Source organism: Nyctereutes procyonoides, unplaced genomic scaffold (genome assembly GCF_905146905.1).
Source record: "Nyctereutes procyonoides isolate TBG_1078 unplaced genomic scaffold, NYPRO_anot_genome, whole genome shotgun sequence".
Taxonomy (NCBI): Eukaryota; Metazoa; Chordata; class Mammalia; order Carnivora; family Canidae; genus Nyctereutes; species Nyctereutes procyonoides.
Window position 1 is genome coordinate 11152443 of NW_026575041.1, and position 6000 is coordinate 11158442.

The window sequence follows — 6000 nt, forward strand, 5'->3', positions numbered from 1 at the left end:
TTTCTAAGCAGTGTGCACTTGGACTAATCACCTACTATCTCTGAGATCTGGATTCTCCATCTGAAAATAATTCCCAGGATTTTTCTAAGTAACAAGAGAAATACATGGGTTATAGCCCTTCATAAATCGTGAAGTACTGTTAAAAACACTAGCCCTGGGACGCCTGGGTGGCTCAGCAGTTTAGTGCCTGCCTCCGGCCCAGGGCGTGATCCCGGAGTCCCTGGATCGAGTCCCACGTCGGGCTCCCTGCATGGTACCTGCTTCTCCCTCTGCCTGTGTCTCTGCCTCTCTCTCTCTCTCTCTCTCTCTCTCTCTCTCTGTGTGTGTCTCTCATGAATAAATAAATAAAATCTTAAAAAAACAAAACAAAACACTAGCTCTTTGTCGCTGGTCCTTTACTAGTTGTGCCCTAAGGATACAGCGCTGTAAGTGAGGCACCAGATTTCCCAGCAGATGGGCTGTGGACATCTGATGACCTTCCAGCCACTCTGTATCAGAGGCTGAGGCACTGACAGTTCAGGGTGGAGGAGGACAGGAAGGAGAACTCTGGCCCAAGGAAGGGGCTAGGTCAGCTTTCCCAGGTCTGTCAAGGAAGGAACCCTTCACCAACTTTCATTCTCATTAGGAAAGCTCACCTAACACTTTCAACTGTGTCACAGAAGAAATTCCTCTCCCAAAGAATGGGGGGACTTAGGACAAAAGAGGAGGCTGGAGGGGGAATGCTCCTGTTCAGCACTTTGTTCTCACAAGATATTCCTGAGAACAGACTTCTTCATGTTCACGTCTGGGCAAACAATTGGCATGTTTCATGAGCTCTTCCTTATAGCAGCAGTGTGGTGCCATGGAAAGAGCTTCAGAGTGACTCAAGGCTTGGCTCAAAACCCCTGTCCTTTAATTAATGTGTGACCTTCAACTGATCACTACTTCCTTTGAACTATGGCGACCTTTCTAAGCTAACTAAGGAAAGCCCTGAAAATAGAGGAGACATCATTTCTTAGTTCATGCTGTTGCTCTTAGAAGCCACACTTTTGATTCCCCATTATATTCCATCTTGAATTGGTCTTCAAATGTTTTTTCCTGAGTTATTCTAGTCTCCCCTATTGTTTTAAGCTACAGCACTATCTTCTTCATCAGGTAAGTTAGCGCCAAGCCCTGAATCCAGCACATAAATTCTGAATACATGCTTGTTAAGTGACTGACTCTAGGAATGAATTTAAAATTCACTGTAAGCTCCTGAATGAAGCCCTCAAAGTACCCAGTGCATCACAAAGCAAATGCTCAAGAAACAAGAATTAGTTAAGTCATCAATTCAGCATTTATCATCTCTTCCTCCCACTTGATTTGTATCTTCTTTTCTTGGGGAAGTTGACATTTCCTGCCATGTTTTCCATTTTCCAAATGTCACCAACCTCTAGTACAAATTTCCATATTCCTGGAGGTTTCTGGAATCTCCCCTTATAGGTAGGATTTCCAGATTTAGCAAATAAAAATAAAGGACACTAAGTTAAATCTGAATTCCAGATAAAAAATACTTTTTTAGATAAAACTAACTCCCCTGTAAGCCTTTGGTCATACTTGTACTAAAATTTTTTTCACTGTTTATCTGAAATTCAAACACAATCGAGGTCTGTATTTTATCTGGTAACCCTTCTTCAAGGGTCTTACCATAAGCAATGATACCAACATGAATGTTGTCATTTCTCAAAATGATACCTTTGAGGCTCTGTGCTCATTAATTAGTCAGTCCCCAAACATCCCTAAGGAGACAGAAAGCTGCTTTATCTTCCTTTAGGCACCGGTCTTGCTCATAGTCATGTGTTGGGGAAGAGAGAATCAAATGCCTCAGTTTCCTGCTTGATATCAAGCTTCCTTCATTCCACCAGCAAGCTGCTCTCTCTCATCTCAGCCACTGGATGGGTGCTTGTGGATATGCCATCAGCACCCAGAAATTACAGCCTCTATCCTTTGTGTGTCTCCTAGTGTAACAAATCACTAGTTAAGTCCTCAGTTTGTTCTTATTGCTGTTCTTTTTGTTGTTGTTGTTGTTTTCCCTACAGAAACATTTCCTGGCCCTGCCTCTTCCATTTCACTTCTCTAGCCATATGTGCCAATATAGTATGTCATCACCTGGGGCCTGGATTACAGCAACAGTGTCTCAGCTCTTCTGGTTCCCTGTATCCATGCAACTTCCTGCAAATTTGTGCTTATTTACTGTCTTTTTCCCACCTGGGATTCACTTTTGGGAGAAGCTGGCATAAACCTCCATTTTCTGTTCACCAAATCAATACCAGCCTCCACAACCCAGCCTTCAAGGCCCCAACCCTCTGTGGTTTCCTTTCCTGTCTGCCTTCCATAGACTGATGCAATCCAATTTCCATTTGCCAATCCCTGGGCCTCATCCCTGTTCCTGGCTAAGTCAGCCCCATCTTTGCATTTGCCCTGAGTCCCTAAATCCCTTCCTCCTCCTCCTCTGGGTCAGTCCAAGTCCCTTGCCTCCTTCAAAACCCAACCCAGGGGATCCCTGGGAGGTTCAGTGGTTTAGGGCCTGTCTTCAGCCCAGGGCATGATCCTGGAGTCCTGGGATTGGGTCCGGCATCCGGCTCCCTGCATGGAGCCTGCTGCTCCCTCTGCCTGTGTCTCTGCCTCACTCTCTCAGTCTGTGTCTCTCACAAATAAAAAATAAAGTCTTTAAAAAAAAAAACCAAAAACAAAACCCAACCCATTAGAAGACAACCCAGCCCCATTAAAGACAACACAGCCAACCGTGGGGTAGAGAAAGACTTTCCAAGGGGGAAGAAAACAAAAGAGGAAAACACAAATTGTTCAGTAGATTTGATTAAACAAAAATGAAAAGCTTTTTATGTCAAAATGTTCTATAAACAAAACACGAGAAATTAGGGAAAATGCTACATATTATAAAATTAATATTTTTATTTATCTTTTATTTATTTTAAAAAATATTTTATTTATTTATTCATGAGAGGCAGAGAGAGAGAGAGAGAGAGAGAGAGAGAGAGACATAGGCAGAACATAGGCAGAGGAAGAAACAGGCTCCATGCAGGGAGTCCAATGTGAGACTTGATCCTGGGACTCCGGGATCACACACTGAACCGAAGGCAGACGTTCAACCGCCGAGCCACCCGGGCGTCCCTAAAATTAAAACTCTTAATATAATTTTACAAATCAGTAAGAAACAGGCATTCCAAAAGAAAATGAAGAAAACATATTAGTGTATCGCATATGGACACAAAATAGAAGAGGCCAGAAACATAGAAAGCCATAAAACCTCAGTAGTATTAGAGAAATGCAAATTAGAATAACAATGAGCTTCCTTTCCCTTTATCAAATGGGCATTATAAAAAAAAAGATTTTATTTATTTATTTGAGAGAGAGAGAGAGCAGGATGCCTGGGTAGCTCAGTGGTTGAGTGTCTGCCTTCAGCTCAGGGTGTGAACCTGGAGTCCCCGGGCTCCTGGCATGGAGCTTGCTTCTCCCTCTGCCTATATTGGCCTCTCTCTCTCTGTTTCTCATGAATAAATAAAATCTTAAAAGAGAGAGAGAGAGAAAGATTGAGCGAGCAAGAGAGCACAAACAGGGGGAGGGGCAGAGGGAGAGAGAGAAGCAGGCTCCCCTCTGAGCAGGGAGCCCAATGCAGGGCTGGATTCCAGGACCCTTGAAATCATGACCTGAGCCAAAGGCAGACCACACAGGAACCCTTCAAATGGGCATTTTTTTTTTTCAAATGGGCATTTTAGGGGATCCCTGGGTGGCGCAGCGGTTTAGCGCCTGCCTTTGGCCCGGGGCGCGATCCTGGAGACCCGGGATCGAATCCCACATCGGGCTCCCGGTGCATGGAGCCTGCTTCTCCCTCTGCCTGTGTCTCTGCCTCTCTCTCTCTCTCTCTCTCTCTCTCTCTCTCTCTCTCTCTCTCACTGTGTGTCTATCATAAATAAATAAAATTTTAAAAAAATTAAAAAAAAATGGGCATTTTAAAAAAAGACCATAGTCAATGCTGATATGAGAGCAGGAACAGGATCTTCCACACATGCTTTAGCAGGATGTTTCTTATACTTTTTAAAATAGCATAGATTTGAAAAATCTTTTTACCTTCTTACTGTATAAAAAGTGTTTTCCAGTTTTCTACAACAAATATGGATCCTTTTTACAATTAACAATATAGACAAATGCATTTTTAAAAAACCTGTAAAGGTTAAAAATAGATGAGGAGAGAAGAGAAGGAAAGTACTTTATCTTAACTCATAGACCTGGTTTAGGAATCCAGGATTGCCACTAACTAGCTGTGACTAACCTCTCAAGCCCAGAGACTTAGGCTTGTAAGACTGCAAAGATCAAAACAGAAAAAAAAAAAAAGTATATAACTTGTTACCATAGATCTCATGTTTTATAAACATTTTAAAAAAGGTGGTATTTGTGTTATTATTCTGTTGTATCCTCAGCAGACAGTTGCAATATTGTGCATATAGTAGGTGCTAAATGAAAATATCTGCTGATGGTCTGATCTTTTTAATATGCACCCTTAATAGTCTTCTCTACTGACCCCATTCTCTTTTTCTCTTCTTCCTTCCTCTTGCCTATTCCACATCTCTTCTCTCCATTTTTCTCCTCGTTAAACTCTTTGTCTTATGGAACAATCTTTCGTGAGCGTCTGAACAGCATTTTTCAAAGCCCAACTCCAAAAGCCACTGATTTGTCAGCCTACCTGAAGGTCAGCGGCATTGACAATAGGTCCCAGTCTTCTCTTCACTCTTGTTCTTGTTTTATTAATACCTGGCTTGAAACTCATCTATCCTTGGAATGTTTCCTATGCATGACTGCACCTGAGTCTGTTCACATGGGTGCTTCCTGGTAGCCTGTGATATGCTTGTCTGTTGGCCTTTTCTTTCCTCCAGGCAGAAGCTCATTTTATGTTCCTTATGATCCTCCCTGTATGTTTGTGTTCATCAGTCATATAAACTAAGTTTATAGTATTTATTAGTCAGAAATACCTTCCCTTATTTTCCTCTTCTTCCCTCTTTCATACCTCCTACTCCTTTACTCTCCCCCTAACCCCTGCTGGAATATAGTTATTATTCTTTTCTTTTTCTCTCACATAAATCTGTATTTACTTTAGGAAAGTAGGATGAATGACCAATTGACTATAGGTCCTTGCATTTTTTAAAGATTTATTTATTAATTTAAGGGAGGGGGAGAAAGGGAGAGCATGAGCAGGAGGGGCAGAAGAAAGAGGGAGAGGGAAAGAGAAACTCAAGAACACTCTGCACTGAGCACAGAACCTGACAGGGGGCTTGATCTCACGACCCTGAGATCATGACCTAAGCCAAAACCGGGAATCAGACACTTAACCAACTGAGCCATGGAGGCACCCCAACTGTATGTCCTTGTATTTTTTCAGAAACATACGTTAAACACTTTAGAGCTACTGATAAGAGATAAACAACAGGAGAATGTAGCCATGTGACCAGCACAAGATCTTCTCTTCCATATCCTCGTAACTCTTGAGTTAGTGAGTATGGAATTTGTCATTAGACCAGATTTGAATCTGTTTCCAAAACTGTACTCTCTGAGCTTTAGCTTCTTTGACTGTAAAAAGGTGATAACATCTGTCTCGGAAGGTTGGAATTAAATGTGTGTAAAGCATAAGATACAATCTTTTTTTTTTTCATAAGATACAATCTAAATCAGAGTAGATATAAGGGCATTCTCTAACATAAAGGGAAATGTGAATTTCCTCTTCTCTTTCCCAGATTTATTCATTCTGTTGAGTTTTATAATTCAGTGAGGAAAAAAACCCCATTAAACATGATCAAAATAAACTTACCAAACACATAGCACTTACTATGTGCTTCAGACTCAATTAACAGCACTTTGTAAATATTATCTCATTTAATTCTCGTAACAGATACTGTTATAACCCCAATTTTATTTTATCTTTTTAAAGATTTATTTATTTATTCATGAGACACACACACACACAGAGAC

The 6000-nt window shown here is 41.4% G+C and overlaps 1 protein-coding gene across 1 annotated transcript in view; it reads right to left on the bottom strand.

Moving 5' to 3' along the window:
- Window positions 1–4860, bottom strand: part of RAB30 (RAB30, member RAS oncogene family) — a 131078-nt gene extending 126218 nt beyond the window's left edge. Inside the window, exon 1 of the mRNA XM_055320428.1 lies at window positions 4721–4860. The gene's annotated coding sequence lies outside the window, so the exon portion shown is untranslated. The remainder of the gene's footprint in view (window positions 1–4720) is intronic.
- Between the last annotated feature and the right edge of the window lie 1140 nt (window positions 4861–6000).